Below are 18,127 nucleotides of genomic sequence, written 5' to 3'. Positions count from 1 at the left end.
TACAAATATGTAAAATTTTGAAACATCTTAAATTCAAAAGTAACTTCTGTTAATGTAGGTAAATGCTGCTGGAGTCGTTTAGGTATATCAACAGAGAGAAGAATATATATAAATATGCTTTTATATGATTGAGCTCTTACAGGTTCTATTCCTATTTTCAAGTATTTCAATTTAATAGTGCATGCTGCTGCTGCTGCTAAGTCACTTCAGTCGTGTCCGACTCTTCTAGACCCCACAGACAGCAGCCCACCAGGCTCCCCTGTCCCTGGGATTCTCCAGGCAAGAACACTGGAGTGGGTTGCCATTTCCTTCTCCAATGCATGCAAGGGAAAAGTGAAAGTGAAGTCGCTCAGTCGCGTCCGACTCTTAGCGACCCCGTGGACTGCAGCCCACCAGGCTCCTCCATCCATGGGATTTTCCAGGCTAGAGTACTGGAGTGGGGTGCCATTGCCTTCTCCGTTAATAGTGCATAAATTTAATGAAAAGTTACAAAAATGAAGAAACTGTTGAACTTTTAGTCAAATTGTTTACCTTACGAGATATACATTTCTAAAAGAACCCTCTAATGCTAATAATAATGATTATAATTGAATTAAGTTATTAAAATTTGGAATGATTCTTATTACTTTTTAAAAATAAAATTTCCTAACAATTAATTTAAAAATAATACAATCTATCCATTTCAAGTTTGATGACTTTTGACAACTGAACATGCCCATGGAACCACTACCACGTTCAAGAACATCTCCAGCACTCCAAAATATCCTCTTGAGCCCCTTTGCTGACAATCCCCCTGCCACGCCCTGTAGCCCTGTTCCAGGTGCTCAATGATCTAGTTCTTTTCACTAAGGATTAGGTTGCCTCATCTAGTAATTTGCATAAGTGGATCCACAGAGTATATACTCTTTTCATCACTCAGGGTGATGTTTTAATCCATATTGTTGCCATGTATCAGGAATTTGTTTCATTTTCTTGAAGAGTAGTATTCCTTTGAGTGAGTATATCACCATTATATCTATTCACTTCGTGACGGACATTTGAATGGTTTTCAAATTGGAAACCATTATGAACAAAGCTGATATTAGCAAGTTCCTTTTGCAGGCATATGATTTATAAATTCCATTTAAAACTTTTTATAAAATCACAAATTTATTTTGTGAATGTGAATTCATTCACAAATTATGAATAAATTCATAAAGACAAAATTTATTGAAATGTTTAAAAAATGTATTCAAATGTTACAAAAGACTGAAGTACCAGTTTATCTTCTATTGTTCCTTACCAGAACATCCTTAATATTAGCCACATGCTCTACCAGCTGTATTATTTGCTTACCTCATTTAATCTACACAATACCTTTATGAAGTACTTATTATTTCTTTTATATGACACTTGCAAAATTGGCCTAGCAAATTGGAGTTGACCCAAGGTCAAAGGGAAAGTAAGTGGTGGCACCAGGACTAAAAGGAGGCCCCCCAGATGTTGGGCTCATTACACACTTGGGCTAAATATTCTCTGCCCTTCCTGATTTCCTATCTACCTTTCACCCCTAATCTGTGTGCTTGAGGCTGACCCTGGCAAACAGCATTTCCAGGTCTTTCTTGCCCATGGACTCAAGTGGGTGTAGCCAAACAAATGAGATCAGAAGGGAGAGGGGAGGAATGTGAATGAAAAAGGTTGCCTGCCATATCCGCAAACAAAGCATGCTGTGCCATCTGGCCACCAGCCACTACCGACCTTAATAAGTGCATTAAGAAGAAACCTATCTGTTGTTGGAGTAGGAAAGGCAAGCCACTGCAGTATTCTTACCTGGAAAATCCCATGAAGAGAGGAGCGTAGTGGGCTACAGTTCATGGCGTCCCACAGAGTTGGGTGTGACAGAATGCATGGCTGAACACAGACTGTGGGGTCTTAGGTCCACAAACCCTGGCCCACAGCTGTGAAAGCACCAAGTTCCAACCACTAGACTGCCAGGGATTTCTTATCACATCTTAAGATGTCAGTTACCTGGGTGTAAACTTTGTAGAAGCACTTCATTATATGTGTATTTGAAAGATGCAACAGACTGGATTGTAAATATTCTCATCACAAAAAAGAAATGAGAATTATGTGATGGGATGGAGGTGCTAGTTAATGCTCTGGTGGGAATCATTTTGCCATATATAACTGTATCCAATCAACGTGCTGCACACCCTAAACTCACACAGTGTCATATGTCAATTATATCTCAATAAAGCTGGAGAAAAAATTTATAAAAAAAGAAAGAAACCTATCTCTTGCATCTTTGGAACCCATCAAAAGCCTAGGGGGACACATTCCAGTGCCGAAAGTTCAAGTGTTACCCAGCTGGGGAAGAAGAAGGCCTGCTTACTCACTGGCCGCCTAGCCAAGGATGTCTGCTTTGGCTCCAGCTGCTGAGGACAACTCCACCCGTCTTCACCAGTGCCAGGAGGGCCTGGTCCCTGCCTATATTCACTTCATCCTCAGGAGTGGTTTAGATGAGGAAATCACCGAGGATTTCTTCTTTTCCCCTAATCTATTCCCACTCTTTCACTGTGTGTCTTCAAGACCACTGTTGGATGCTGAACATACAGGACTTAAAGGAGATGCTGCCCTTGTCCTACTGGTCTCTTCTTGCCTGGACGTTACTGCCCTGGGGTTCAGAACCAGAGCGGCCGGGAGGCCACTGGCTGCCTGAGAACCTCTGTCGCCAGGTGCATCCAAGTGCATTGTGCACCTGTGCCTCTCCAGCTCCCTGCAATTTGAATCTGCTGCCCCTCGAGCTTCTCAGGTGGCAAGAGAAGAGTAAAGCAGTCCTCTTTGACCTGCAGTAATCTCCAGGGCTGGGAGGATCTGTGAGTTTATCAGCTCATCTGATCAGATCAACAAAAGAGCAATAATGGTCCAACTCCTTCCTTCCGGAATTTTGAACTTTTTTTAAAAAATCATGGTTTTACAGTGGAAAACACTCCCCTACACATGACAATAGACCCAGAATTTTTAAAGACTGATACTTATGACTACACACAAATTTAAATCCAAAATACAAGCAATGAACTTTTGAAAATATCCTGTATGTAATACAATGTTACACACGCCCCTAAACAGTAGTTTCCTGATCCCTTCCCATGTTCCTTTTTTCCAGGGATAACCATTTTCACTGACTGTTTGGCTGTAAATCTCCTTATCTCTAAGCAAATATTGACGCTCGGATTTTCCGGAGCCCGACGCTGCAGACCGGCCTGCAAAGGTGAAAGTGGAGTATCTGTGTAGTTCCTGCCCGCCAGTCATCTCCAAGGCAGCCTCCACCTGCAGATCTACATAACCCACCTCACCACTCCACACGGAACCCGCAAAGGGAACTTTGTCAGAACAAATGCCAGGCCAGCAGCTTTGCGATTTGGGGTGAATCGGGTCCCGGGACACCTCAGTAAAGGGTGGGAGCTGCTCGCAGTGAAGCACTGTGGTCGCCCCAACCCAGCGACGGCCCCGCCGCAATACCTGCCCGCTCCTCTCTCTTCCAGTCCCTTTCTGCTTCTGGCTCATCCTCTGTTCTCTCCTGATCTTGGCCCTTCCTCGGATGTTTTCGCCGGCCTCATACCTATCCTTGTAACCTCTGAAAGTTCCAAATTATAAAGATCAGAGAGATGCTTCTTAGCACCGCGAAAGGACAACTAACTAGCTATTCAGGCCCGTTACGGGCCTCATCCGTACTTTTCTCCCGAGCAGTAGAGGACACAAATGTTTCCATCCGCTTACGTCGTGACAAATCATCTCGGCGGAGCAGAGTCGCGGCAGAACGAAGGGAACCCAGCCCTCGGCTCCGGACTCCCAGCGGCTCGTCTCCCCTTCTGCCCCGGAGCAGCCTGGCCGGGCGGCCCTGGATCAGGGACCTGGGTCTCCTCAGACGCCGAAATCTGCGACCTCTTTCGGTCTGAGCTTGGGACCAAAGGACGAGATTTCCAGAAGTGACGGTTCGAATCTTGACCGAACAGCGGCTTTGCGTGTCCAATGGTGACTTAAGAGCAAGAAACTCTGAATAAAATCATAATAAACTGGGACAGGGCCAATAAAAAGTCGGAAGAATAGAGAACTTGAATAAAACACAGTTCTTTTCATTCAGGTCTGGAACCCTCGACCCTAAAGCTGTCGAGATTCCCGGCTGATTATCGACATCGCAGCCCTTCCACTTTACCATTTAGTCACAGGGACAACTTTTCTAATTAAACAGAAAGGTTCCACGAGATTTGAACTCGGATCGCTGGATCCAGGGTCCTCACTATTACACCCTGGAACCTCTTTGGCAGCTACCTTCTCTCCGCTGCCAAGGAAAGGGCATCTGCTTCTTCAGCCTCCATATGTCCCATTCTTACTCCCAAGACTTGAACACAGTTGACCTGCATAGGTGCACATCCCTTTTGCTTTCTTTCAGCTCCTCTCCTCTGATAGGCTCAGTTCACTCTCACCTCAGAAAATGAGGTAAAATCCACTTTGGGTTTTGTGCCAGGGAAGAGCCCCCTAGCTCTCTACATCAACCACATATTCTGCCCTGGTTAAGCAGAATGTCCCATCTTGAGGTAAAATTTCTGCAAATAAGAGTATTTCCCTTTTCCTTGCCTTCATCTTTTCTCATTGCTCCAAGAGGGCAGATGGTTGTCAGGGCAGGAGGTGGGATTTCCTGGATCCCTTAGTTTTCCAATAGTACAAATTACCCTCCAAAGCTGCTGCCACCACCTCTTATCTGTAACATGTAAAGTGTGTCAGCAGTGGAGTGGCAATGGAGGCAGGAGAACTCTCCTTTTCTTCATACATTTCTGATTTGGGAGGGGTAAGGTTTTCTCACAGCAAGTGTATATTTGTTAGATTTACAATATAAGTAACAATAACTATTTACATCAAACATTCAGACAAACCAGCTATACTCACCTAGAAGTGAAGGGAACTTCGCTCAGTCTTGTCTGACTTTGTGACCCCATGGACTGGAGCATGCCAGGTTCCAAGAAATTCTCCAGGCAAGAATACTGGAGTCGGTGGTCATTCCCTTCTCCAGGGATCTTCCCAACCCAGGGATTTAACCTGCACCTCTTGCATTGCAGGCAGCTGCTTTACCTGCTGAGCCACTAGGGAAGACCCAAGCTCACCTGGGGTGACTCACATATCGAGGAGGGCATGAGGCACAGCTCTGACACTTAGGCAGTCACAGACTCTTTGGTCAGGTCGGTCAAGTCAGTTTCTCTTCCATTTCTTAACATATCAAATCTAGAAATTGCAGTTTTAAAAAAGGCGTACAAATATCAAGGTACACAAGAGCACTGATTGCTGAATCATAGAGGATGCACATCCAAGTTGTCTTACAGTACAGACGGTACTTATGTACCCAAAATACCACCACATTAAATATTTGCATGTATAATCGGTATAAATCCTATCAGGGCTCAGACTAATAATCTTTACTTCTTCATTGTATCCTAAAAGTGTTTCTTCCCTAAGCCAATACACATAACAGAAAAAATAGCACCAGTTTTTGGCCAATCAAAAGAGTCAGAAAGATGCCTAGTGTTGCCTTGAGACATATTTGTTTCCAGAGACTGGAGAGAGGTTGACTCAAGGAGGAAGGAGGCAAAAGGGATGCTCTTGTTATGAGGAGGAAGTTCACAGCTCCAGGGTGAGAATATGAATCTTCTTTTTGGAAAATCAAGCTGTTGAGTAGTAACGAACAACACAAAGTCAAGGTTTATGAGTTCAAGGACTGGAAATGGACTCTGATTCATAAAGAAATCCATAGAAAGTATGTTGAGAGATCACAGAATGGCCAGGAAATCCGGAGAACAGGGTTCTCACAAGGGGCAAAGACAGAATCATGTGAGGTTAGAACTGGGATGGGTGGAGATGTGTGTTCTTCCCATTTCCTCCAGCCCGCACATCCATCCTGATCAGCAAGCAGAGAACTGGCAATGAAGGGTAGTCCAGCTACATTGGAGGAAACTTCAAGAACATTCTTGGAGCAAACTGCAAGAGTAATAAGGGGAGCCATTGTCTTGATTCCGTTTACAGAAATTTCTAGAAGTATCAAGTTAATTCAAGGTGAACTAAATAAGGGTAGAGTTTGTCAAAAGATTCTGAGAATAGTGACAACAATATTTATGATTTCACAGCTGATAACATGATTCATCCAGTAGTTTCTAAACCCAGGCACATCTGACAACAAATGCTTACATTGCTCCCATTTTAAAGCAGAAAGAAGGGAGGCACAAGAAATTTTCTTAATTTGTCTAAGGCCACATAAGGACAGAACTATTTTTACAACCCAGAATTTGTTCACAGATAGTTGGGTCTCTCTTCTCAAAATTGGGTGTATCAATATTTTTCAGTTGTAGGGATGAGAAGAAGACCAAGAAGAGGAGAGAAGGCAAGAGAGGGATGGGGGAAGGGTAGAAGCACAAATTCTTTTATTCTCTCCTTCCTCCCCTCTCCTTAGGCCTCCTTGATTCTTGCCTGCACAGCCCTTTCCCTCCTTCCCCACTCTGCTACCTGGAGTGGAGCAATGTTCAGCTCTAAGGATTCCTGCCCAAGCCTCCTGGGAGGTCTCAATGCCTTCCTCCCAAACCAGCCTTCCCAGCTTGGTTTTCACCCTTTCCCGCTCCCAGGCAAACCTCACAGAATGCAGCCTACCCAGGCTGGGATGCAGAAGCTCCACCCAGCTTGCGCTGCTCCAGGGGCCTTTCCGTTGCCCACCCCACTGGATGCTGCGGATTCCAAAAACTGGGATAAAGTCTTTTAAAAAAGAACCGTTCACTTTGAAAACTTTTCTGTGTTTCCCTTCTCAACGGTCTTCATGGGACAAAGGGCTAAAGACAATGTATTCATCCAAGTCTTAGAGCATCGCAGTGAGTGCCCAACTCTGTCGCCGGTGGGCGGACACAGAACGATCATCCCCGCGACCTCTGTGCTTAGTCGCTAAGTCCTGTAGACTCTTTGCCACCCCATGGACTTAGTCCGCCGGGCTCCTTGTCCATGGGGATTCTCCAGGCAAGAATACTGGCGTGGGTTTCACGCCCTCCTCCAGGGGATAGTCCCAAAACAGGGATTGAACCTGGGTGTCCTGCATTGCAGGCGAATTCTTACTGTCTGAGCCCCAGGGAAGCCCACTGTGGTGGAAATTGCCTGGTGGACACAGGAAACCTAACACAGCCCTGGAGGCCTATTCCAGGGTGGGCAAACTCTGATTTGTTGGGTGTAGGCGAGGACGTGGGAAGAGCCATCATGGGAACCCACCGTGTGTTCAGCTGTCCTTGGATCTATTTCCGTTCAGGCCCACAGGATTGAAGCCCTGGCTCCTGGTACCTCCAGGGGCTCTGGCATCTGTGGTCATAGAGGGCATGGAAGTGGCACCGTTTCCATGGGGGCAGGGGTCTTATCCTAGGAAGATGTGTCAACTCCAAAGACCCCAGGAAAAGCCAATACCTCTCTCTCTGTAGCGTTTGGCTGTTAACTGTAAAGGTTGGTGGTTTGAGCCCACCCAGAGACGGTGGGGTGGCATTTTAGAGACCACCGAAGAGACTCCCTTTTGCCAGGAGAACACCAGAAAGTGCAGCGGCGAGCTGGCATGCAGAGAAAGAGCACAGGAGTCAGGGACAAAGAAACAGGGGAGAGGGCAGGTCTCGGGGGATTGGAAGCGTAGATTGCCTGAATCCAGATGCAGTAGCCAGGGATTCAGCCTGAAGAGATGGACGGTGTCAGCAAGAAAATGAGGCAGCCTCTCAGTTTTCTTGGACTGCCTATTTATTTCAAGTTTAAAATTCTCTTTTATACTTTTACAAAAACATTAGGTCAGAGGTTTGACATTTTCAGTTCCCCCTCACCCAGATTTACTATCTCCATAAATCATTGTTGCCCTTCAAACAGAGTTTCTGCTTCAGCCATTCTCTCAGAATCAGCTTTACCATCTATTATCTACTTCCTCTTATGTGTCCTATAGTTAACTTGATTACATTGTAATTCATGCTACATTCCTCAGTTTATTTTTTATCTTTCTAAATCCTGTTTGCCCCTAACATCCTGAGCTCACTCTCTTAAAAAGGCTTCTAGCTATTAGTATCTCTAAAATTCCTAACCTCTATAAGCTATAGTAAAATATGCTAACATTACAACATTCCTTAAATCTGTAACTTCTAACTATTTTAATTATTTCTAAGCCCTAAATTCAGTAAACTACTTTGCCATAAATATTTTCCTCACAAATAGGCTTCAGATAGCAATCTCTCCCATGGCCTCAAGCTGCCGCTTATGTGCTCATCCTGGAACACTCTTTTGTAAAAGTCCTTAAACAAATGTCAATGATTAACTTTATGAATTATTCTCTGAGCACAGCTGCAGAAGGCTTTGTGCCTTCTCATGCTCCTCTCAAGAACAATAAGCAACTTAATATTCCTTTTCAGTCAACTCAGCCGAGGAGAGGAAAAAACAAGACAGAATCACAAGGCCTAACTCCTTCATCCCAGGTCCGTGCCTGCGGGACAAAGAGAGGGGCTTGTGGCCGTACCTCCATTTTGTCAGTAATGTCTAGCGCGGCACCCGACAGTCGATCATTCCTGAGACCGGAGTACTGACCACCGGCGCTGTGAAAAGGGCCACCACGGGAGGGGCGGCGTCTACACCGCTGAGCCGCAGAGTCCCCTGGCTTCGGACACACCTACCCTCCCCGCCTCCTCCGTCTTCCGGGAGCTCGGCAATCGGCTGGGGTGACCCCTGAGCTCCGGTGTGGAGTTAAGGGTCTGAGGCCTCTGCGTTGGGTGCAGGACCCCGAATGCAACCTGTGGGGGCCCCAGTGTCCTCACTTGAGAGGAGATGAGGAACTGTAAAGCAGGGCCCTCGGGAACTGGCGTCTCCGCGTCTGAGCGAGCTTGGGGCTTCAAGGTTCCTGTTTGAGTGTTAAAATTAGGTGGTCTAGATGCTGGTGGCAGTATTCGGGATTTCATGAATACAGTGTTAAGTATTAGAGGTGGTCCAGTTTCCGTAGTGTAGTGGTTATCACGTTCGCCTCACATGAGAAAGGTCCCCAGTTCGAACCCGGGTGGAAACAGGTTGCTCTCCCCCACCGCCCCACCGCGGAGATTTGCATTCGCATTGGCAAAGGCGAAAGGCACAGGGTGAGGCAACGGACTCAGCTGTAGGTCGTTGAGGTTTTTCCTTTCCTGATTTCTGACGATTCATCTTACACATCTTACATCTTTCTCCTGAAGAAGATAAATTACCTTTTCTCTACAGCTCCTTGGTGATCTAGTGGCTAGGATTCGGCGCTCTCACCGCCGCGGCCAGAGTTCGATTGCTGGTCACGGAAAACTTTCTTTATTCCAGCGTCTGCACTCACACAAGTCACTCTCTTCCTGCCCAGATCAGAACTGTATTTTGCTTAAAGGTCCAGGGCAGAACATTTCTGCACAGAGTTTCTAAATGCCGCTGAGTCCGGGCCTCAGGGTCCTGGACCTCAGGCTGGCTGTTGGAGCTGAGATGCCACGAACAGCCTGTGCTGGCCAGCTCTGGCCTCCAATCTTTCTCTTGGCATGGTAAAACCAGGGACTGACTTACAGTGTTTCCATTCAAAGAGAATATGGGGCTTCAGTTCCAAAAATTCATTCAAAACCAAAAGCTTTTATAAGATACGAAAAGTTTGCAAGATAGTATATTCTGTACCTACGTGGGCAGTTAACACCATATTCTTTCTTTATGTAAGAGTTATGACATCACTTGATAATAACATGCCGACATCTCAGGATCCTTCCTTTACTTTGGAGTCCCTCTCAAAGCTATCTTCTGTGGGACCTGTCTTCCAAGGACAGGAACAGCTTGGCCGTCCAGAAGAGGGCCGGCCCTCTTGCCCCGCAGGAACCTGGAATCTGGTCTCTTTTGGATGTAGAGAGGGTATGTGTGTTAGTCGTTCAGTCGTGTCAGACTTTTTGAGATCCCTTTGGACTGTAGCCCACCATGCTCCTCTGTCCATGGGATTCTCCAGGCAAGACTACTAGAGTGAGTTGTCATTTCCTTCTCCAGGGGATTTTCCCAACCCAGGTCTCCTGTATTTCAGGCAGATTCTTTACCATCTGAGCCACCAGGGAAGCCCTAAACAAACACGACCAAAATGCAATCACCAGGAATCAAACTGGGTCTCCCGTGTGATAGGCGAGAATTCTACCACTGAACCACCAATGCCCCTACTCTCGAGAGGCTTTTTAAGAGAATAACCTAGATGGTGTTTTATTCAGCTGTTTTCCAAGTGCAGGCAGGCCTGTCATGCCCTGTGCTTGTAGGATGTCTAGGCTTTGATCCTCCGCCCTCCATAGCACCAGCAGCCCTCTGGCCTCTTGCAGGTTGATTTGGTGGGCAGTCAGTGGTGTTTTGATCATCTGATTGGTGGAACCACCTTGTCCTCACCCCCACTGGCTCAGTGATGTCCTACTCTTTTCAACCCTATGAACTGTAGCCAGTCAGCCTCCTCTTTCTATGGGATTTTCCCGCTACTTTGCTAGAAACCCATCGGGTCAGTGCAGCTGCTCCCTTCACTCTTGCCTGGCTCCCTGTGTCCTGCAGGGATTATAAAGTGTTCTGTCAGGACACAGGGGTGAAAAGTCCTTCTCTGTGGCTGGTGGAATAGAGAACCAGATGGGAAACACGTCCACAGGAGGGGGAGTATCCTCAAGAGCTTTCCAGGACTGTTGAGTGGGTGCTGTCAGGTGGGTCTAAGCCCCAAGATAATAATGCCTAGTCTTGTGCTGTTCTGGCCTTGACCCAGTCCCAGGTCCAGTCCGAAGTCAAGCACAGAGGCATCCAGCTTTACCACACATATTCCACTCTCCCTCTCTCCAAAGTGGGGTAGTGAACCACCTTTTCTATCTCAGTGAATAGAACCCATTGGGTTGTTTCCACCCCCCCTTGAACTTTCTGATTTGCTGAAATGTAACTCAGGAATATAAAAAACATTTAGCTTTAGATAAATTAGTGCTCTCCATGCTACGTACAAGAAAACATTTCAAATTGATTGTAAGGATGAATTTTGAATACTTTTAGCACTCTAGATAATTCTAATAATTGATATATAATTGCATAGAAAATGTCCTGTCATACTCTCAGAGATGACTCCTGGTACGCTTTACCCAACTTTAATAATTTTAGTCTAAAACCTACTTCATGTTGACTTTCAGATTTTCTAAAAATGTGTAAAATATTGGTATCATACTATTCTAGGTTGTCAGACCAGATCAGATCAGTCACTCAGTCGTGTCCAACTCTTTGCGACCCCATGAATCGAAGCACACCAGGCCTCCCTGTCCATCACCAACACCCAGAGTTCACCCAGACTCACGTCCATCGAGTCAGTGATGCCATCCAGCCATCTCATCCTCTGTCGTCCCCTTCTCCTCCTGCCCCCAATCCCTCCCAGCATCAGAGTCTTTTCCAATGAGTCAACTCTTCGCATGAGGTGGCCAAAGTACTGGAGTTTCAGCTTTAGCATCATTCCTTCCAAAGAAATCCCAGGGCTGATCTCCTTCAGAATGGACTGGTTGGATCTCCTTGCAGTCCAAGGGACTCTCAAGAGTCTTCAACACCACAGTGCAAAAGCATCAATTCTTCATCGCTCAGCCTTCTTCACAGTCCAGCTCTCACATCCATACATGACCACTGGAAAAACCATAGCCTTGACTAGACAAACCTTTGTTGGCAAAGTAATGTCTCTGCTTTTGGATACGCTATCTTGGTTGGTCATAACTTTCTTTCCAAGGAGTAAGCGTCTTTTAATTTCATGGCTGCAGTCACCATCTGCAGTGATTTTGGAGCCCAGAAAAATAAAGTCTGACACTGTTTCCACTGTTTCCCCATCTATTTCCCATGAAGTGGTGAGACTGGATGCTATGATCTTCGTTTTCGGAATGTTGAGCTTTAAGCCAACTTTTTCACTCTCCACTTTCACCTTCATCAAGAGGCTTTTGAGTTCCTCTTCACTTTCTGCCATAAGGGTGGTGTCATCTGCATATCTGAGGTTATTGATATTTCTCCCAGCAATCTTGATTCCAGCTTGGTTTCTTCCAGTCCAGCGTTTCTCATGATGTACTCTGTAGAAGTCTTATATTTATTTTCTATTCAAAATCCTAATGAAAGTGAACTGCCTAAATTTCCTGTATTGCTTTGTTTCCCATAAGCACACTCTAATTCCAAAAAATATTTCCATTTATAAAATTCAATATTATGTGCCACAGAAAATTAAATATACCATATAATCATATTTTTCAATGAAGATTAAGTCTTTTAATTATAGAAATCATAGTTACTTATATTACCCTTTCAACGTGGGGGTAACCAGGCTCCTCCGTCCATGGGATTTTCCACACAAGAGTACTGGAGTGGGGTGCCATTGCCTTCTCCGTAAATGCTTTTGCTGCTGCTGCTGCTGCTGCTAAGTCACTTCAGTCGTGTCCGACTCTGTGCGACCCCATAGACGGCAGCCCATCAGGCTCCCCCGTCCCTGGCTTTTAGGTATCATCTAATATGTGAATATCTGACATGGCAGCTCATCCCCGGCACTATTTACTAACAGGGACAACCATGCAGTTACAAGACTTGCGGTGCGAAGCCCCCTCGCGGGAGAGGACTCCCTGAGCTCAGCCTCTGCCTTTGACTCCAGAGACCCAGGGGACCCGACGAGGGGGCGGCACTGGCTGGGCCGCTGCGCCCCTGACCGGGACTTGGAGGGCAGAGGAAGGGCCGGGCTCTGATGGCCAGCGATGAGCAGAGCCGCCCGGTTCCAGCGAGGATGCCCCGGGTCGGTTCCACACCTGTCCGCCGTGTCCGTGTGAACCACGCCGCTGAGGGTCGCGGGAGCCGGAAGGCGGGTCCTATTAGGGGAATAGGGTTCCCTAGGGTTCCCTATTAGCAAAAGTGTTCTTCTACTAACTAGGCAGAAAGGTCTCACCGACATTTGAACTCGGATGGCTGGATTCAGAGTCCAGAGTGCTCACCATTACACCATGGAATCCCCTCGGGAGCCACCTGGTCTCCATCACCAGAGAACAGTATCCGCTTCTTTAGCCTCTATACGTCCCACCCATAAGCTCAGGGCAGTTCTTCTAAGGCCCTGAGGAGACTCCAATATGGTTGACTCCCCTAGGTGCTCAACCCTCTCGCTTTCTCTCTGCTCCTCTCCTTTGATCGACTCAGCTCACTCTCACCTCAGAAAATGAGGTGAAATCCACTTTGGGTTTTGTGCCAGGGAGGACCCCCTAGGTCTCTATCACCAACCACATATTCTGTTTAGGTTAACCAGAGTGTCCCATCCGGAGGTAAAATTTCTGCAAATAAGAGTGTTATTTTCCTTTTCTTTGCCTTCACCCTTTCCCCATAGCCCAGAGAGGGCAGACGGTCGTCAAGGCAAGAGGCAGGGTTTCCTGGGTCCCTTAGTTTTCTCACAGCGCTGATCACACTCCTGAGCGGCCACCACCTCTTACCTGTAACATATAAAGTGTGTCAGCGGTGGAGTAGGAATGGAGGCAGGAGAACTCTTCTTTTATTCTGCATATATTTCTGATTTGGAGAGGGATAAGTTATTCTCACAAAAAGTGTATATTGTTAAATTTACGATGTGAGTACAAATAACCATTTAAAGAAAACACTCAGACAAACGAGCTATACTCACCTAAACTGAAGTCAACGTCGCTCAGTCGTGTTCAACTCTTTGTGTCCCTAGGGACTGTAGCCGGCCAGGCTTCACTGTCCAAAGATTCTCCAGGTAAGAATACTGGAGTGGGTGGCCATTCCCTTCTCCAGGGGATCTTCCAAAATCAAGGATTGAACCAGGGTGCCCTGCATTATAGACGGATTCTTACCGTCTGAGCCCCGAGGGAAGCCCACTCTGGTGGAAACCGCCTGGTGAACACAGGAAACCGAAGCACATGCCCGGAGGCCTTTGCCAGGGTGGGCAAACTCTCATTCGTTGGGTGTAGGCGAGGAAACGTGAAGAGCCACCGTGGGAGCAACCCGGTGTTCAGCTGTGCTTGGATCTATTTCGGTTCAAGCCCGGAAGCTTTGAGGCCTGGATGGCGGTTTCTCCGGGGGGGCTGGCATCTGTGGCGGGTAGGGGCAGGGAAACGGCACCGTTTCTCTGGGGAACAGAGCGCTCACCCTGGGAATGAGTGTCTACTCCAGAGAGAGTCCAAAAGAACCTTGTACTGTTGTCTCTGTGGTGCAGTCGTTTAGCGCATGCGGCTGTTAACCAAAAGGTTGGTGGTTCGAGCCCACCCAGGGACGTGGGGGCGACATTTTAGGCAACACCAAAGAAAACTCCCTTTTGCCAGGAGGACACCGGAGAAGTGCTGCGCCCAATGGACTTTCAGAGAAACAAAACAGGAGTCAGGTGCAAAGGAACAGCGGGGAGGGTGCGTCCCGGGTGGATTGGAAACGTCGGTCATTCCTAAGAGCCCAGAGCGCTGATCGCCGGCGCCGAGAGAAGGACCACCGAGGCGCGGGTCCGCAGCCATGGAGGGGCGGCTTCCACACCGCTGGGTTTCGGGGTCACCTGGGCCTCGGGAGCGCCCACCGTCTCCGCCTCCTGCGGCTTTCGGGAGCTGGGGAGTCGGCGGGGGCGACCCCTGAACTCAGGGTGCGCAGCTGAGGATCTGAGGATTCTGCGTTGGGTGCGGGGCCCCGAAGGCAACCTGTGGGGGCCCAGGGGTCCTCACTTCATGGGAGAGGAGGAACCCTAAAGCAGGGCCCTCGGGAGCCGCCGTCTCCGTGCCTGAGAGGGCTTGGGACTTCAAGGTTCCTTTTTGAGTGTTAAGAGTTGGTTGTGTGATTACTGGTGGCGGGACTTCGAATTTCATGGATACATTGTTCAGGAGTAGAGTTTATCCCGTTTCCGTAGTGTAGTGGTTATCACGTTCGCCTCACACGCGAAAGGTCCCCGGTTCGAAACCGGGCGGAAACAACTTTTTCTCTTTCTTTTCACCCCGCTAAGATATGTCTTCTCATTGGCAAAACCAACAGGCGCGAAAGGCACGGGGTGAGGCAGGGGACGCAGCTGGAGGAAGACTTGGTGACCACCTGGAAGTCTCTTTATTCAGCGCTAGGAGAGGCCCCGGAGCCGCATCAGAGATCTGGAGGTGGACGGATCTGCTCATCACCAGCCACTCATCACCGAGCCTGACGACAAAGAAAACCGAGGTTCACAAGGAGAGCAAGACCTGGGCCCGGCAGCACGCAGCGCTACAGCTAGACCAGGAGGGACCCAGTCCGCTACTTTGTGTCCTTGCCCCAGAGCAAAAGCGACGCCCAGGAAAGGAGACGTGAAGGGCGATGAGCAGCGGGGGCAGGGCTGGGAGCCCTGCACAGCGGCACACAGCCCTGGGCCGCTGCGACATTGCCTTTCCCGCTTTCTGACTTTCTGAAGGGTCATCTTCCACTCACCTTTCACCTGGAGAAGCTAAATAAGGTATTTGTCTACAGCTCCCTGGTGGTCTAGTGGCTAGGATTCGGCGCTTTCACCGCCGCGGCCCGGGTTCGATTCCCGGTCAGGGAAAGCTTTCTTTCTTCCAGCGTCTGCACTCACACAAGTCTCTCTCTTCCTGCCCAGATCGGAACTGTATTTTGCTTAAAGGTCCAATGCAGAACATTTCTGCACAGAGTTTCTAAATGCCGCTGAGTCCGGGCCTCAGGGTCCTGGACCTCGGGCTGGCTGTTGGAGCTGAGATGCCGTGAACAGCCTGTGCTGGCCAGCTCTGGCCTCCACTCTTTTCTCCTGGCGTGGTAAACCCAGAGTCTTACTTAACAGAGTTTTCATTCAAGGAGAATGTGGGGCTTCAGTTCCAAAAATTCATTAAAATCCAATACCAAAAGCTTTTGTAAGATACCAAAAGTTTGCAAGAATACGAACATCGTATATTCTGTACCTAAGTGCCCGGTTAACATCACATTCTTTCTTTATGTAAGAGTCATGACATCACTTGATAGTAACGTGCCGATATCTCGGGATTGTTCCTTTCCTTTGGCGTCCCTCTCAAAGCTAACTTCTGTGGGAAGGCCAGGGAACAGCTTTCCCGTCCGGAAAGGGGCCCGCTTGGCCCTTCAGCACCTGGAATCCGTTCTCTTTAGGATGTAGAGAAGGTATATGTGTGTTAGTCGCTCAGTCCTTTTGGACTTTTGGCCATCCCTTGGACTGTAGCATTCCTCAGTCCATGGACCAGCAAAGCTCAAAACCAACAACAATGCATTGGCCGGGAATCGAACCCGGGTCTCCCACGTGGGAGGCGAGAATTCTACCACTGAACCACCAATGCCACTATAGAGAGCATATTTGCAGGGATAGCCTAGATGGACTTTTATTCAGGTCTTTCTCAAGTGCAGGCCACTCATGCCCTGTGCTTGTAGGACGGTCTAGGCTTTCATCCTCCACCCTCAGCTGCACCGGCTGCCCTCTGCCCTCTGGCCTCCTGCAGGTTGCTTTGGCGGGCACTCAGGTGTGCTTTGGATCCGTCTGAGTGGTGGAACCGCCTGCTGCTCGTGCTCACTGGCCCAGTCTTGTCCAAAACTCTTTGCGATCCCTTGGACTCTAGCCCACCAGGCTCCTCTGTCCTTGGGATTTCCACGCTCCTTTGCTAGAAACCCATCGAGGCAGTACAGCTGCCCCCTTGGCTCTTGCCTGGCTCTCCACTCCCTGCAGGGAGCATAAAGTGTTCTGTCAGGGCACAGAGGTGAAGAATCCTTCCCTGTGGTCGGAGGATGAGAGAACCAGATGGGAAATGCTGCAAAGGGAGGGGAATATTCTCAAAAGCTTCCCAGAACTGCTGTGTGGGTGCTGTCGGTTGGGTGGCTGCCCTATGACAATAGTGCTTAGCCTTGTGTTCTGGCCTTGACCCAGTCCCAGGTCCAGTCTGAATTCAAGCACAGAGGCACAGTGTGCTTTCCCACACATATGTCATTGTGCCTCTCTCCAAGGGGAGTTCTGAACCACTTTTCTATCTCAGTGAATAGCATCCATGTGGGTCTTTTCTTTTTTTTTTCCTGTAACTCTGTTTCGCTGAAATGTAACTCAGGAATATAAAAAAGGTTTGGTTTAGATAAATTAGTACTCTCCATGCTACAAACAAGAGTAACATTCAAGTTGATTATAAGGATGAATCTCGAATACACTTACACTCCTGAAAATTCTAATATTTGATGTATAATTATATAGAAAATGTTTGTCTGGTCATGCTCCCAGAGATGACTCTCAGTATGCACACACTACTTTAATAATTTTGGTCTAAAAACTACCTCATGGTTACTTTCAGATTTATTATTATTTAAAAAACTTCAAATTATGTGCTCCAGTAAATTAAATATACCATATGATGTCTTTTAAATCAGGATTAAGTCTTTTGATTTAAGAAATCACAGTGACTTAATTATTCCCCTTTCAATTTGGGGTCAGTGTTTTTAGGTATCATCGAATATGTGATTTTAAGCAGCATTTATCAGACACGACTCAGCTCAAATTGCAGTTTTAAGATCTATCATTAACTTTAAGTTCTTTGATATTAAATTGGTTGAATTAATGTATAATCTTTGCCTGGAAAATTTCTAATTAAGGTAGAAGTAATAATGCCCACATTTTTATAGGTTATATATAGAAGAGCTCTAGCTTAACACCTTAAGAGAATGTGTGGGTACATTTAGGAGATGTTCCTGAATGTAGCCATAACGTCACTTGAAGAAGAGTACAACACATGGACTCTCTAAGTTACCTGTTGCTTACCTGATGTACTCCTTTATTAAAAAAAAAAAAAAATCCTGATTCTTACCTGCTTTCTAGATCTCAAGTCACCCATTTTCCCATGTGCTATGTTATTTTTTTAGTCACTGCAGGGTCCTTAGGTGCTGGCAGGCAGGTGAACCTGAGAAGAACATGACAGGCTGCTCTCCTGCTGTGATTCTTATTTGTCTGTGTGTGTGTGAGTGAGATTCCTATTTTTGATGCCTCCTGGTGTGAATGCACCAAGGAGTGGGACCTTGACTTTGCTCCTGATACAGCAGTTTTCCTGGAGAAGGGCCTGGTGCCTGGTGAGCACCTAGTAAGTGCTTGCTGACTGAAGGATTCCTAATGCAC

The 18,127-nt window shown here is 47.2% G+C and overlaps 4 non-coding genes across 4 annotated transcripts; 3 read left to right on the top strand and 1 right to left on the bottom strand.

Moving 5' to 3' along the window:
* The first annotated feature begins 9,009 nt into the window (after positions 1-9,009).
* Positions 9,010-9,082, top strand: TRNAV-CAC (transfer RNA valine (anticodon CAC)). Its single transcript has one exon. It is a non-coding gene; the product is annotated as a tRNA-Val (tRNA).
* A 5,816-nt stretch (positions 9,083-14,898) lies between these two features.
* Positions 14,899-14,971, top strand: TRNAV-CAC (transfer RNA valine (anticodon CAC)). The gene has a single exon. It is a non-coding gene; the product is annotated as a tRNA-Val (tRNA).
* A 519-nt stretch (positions 14,972-15,490) lies between these two features.
* TRNAE-UUC (transfer RNA glutamic acid (anticodon UUC)) lies at positions 15,491-15,562 on the top strand. The gene has a single exon. It is a non-coding gene; the product is annotated as a tRNA-Glu (tRNA).
* Positions 15,563-16,248: 686 nt separating this feature from the next.
* Positions 16,249-16,319, bottom strand: TRNAG-CCC (transfer RNA glycine (anticodon CCC)). The gene has a single exon. It is a non-coding gene; the product is annotated as a tRNA-Gly (tRNA).
* Between the last annotated feature and the right edge of the window lie 1,808 nt (positions 16,320-18,127).

The sequence above is a fragment of the Bos javanicus genome, chromosome 3 (assembly GCF_032452875.1).
Source record: "Bos javanicus breed banteng chromosome 3, ARS-OSU_banteng_1.0, whole genome shotgun sequence".
Taxonomy (NCBI): Eukaryota; Metazoa; Chordata; class Mammalia; order Artiodactyla; family Bovidae; genus Bos; species Bos javanicus.
This window is presented reverse-complemented; position numbering and strand designations above follow the sequence as displayed.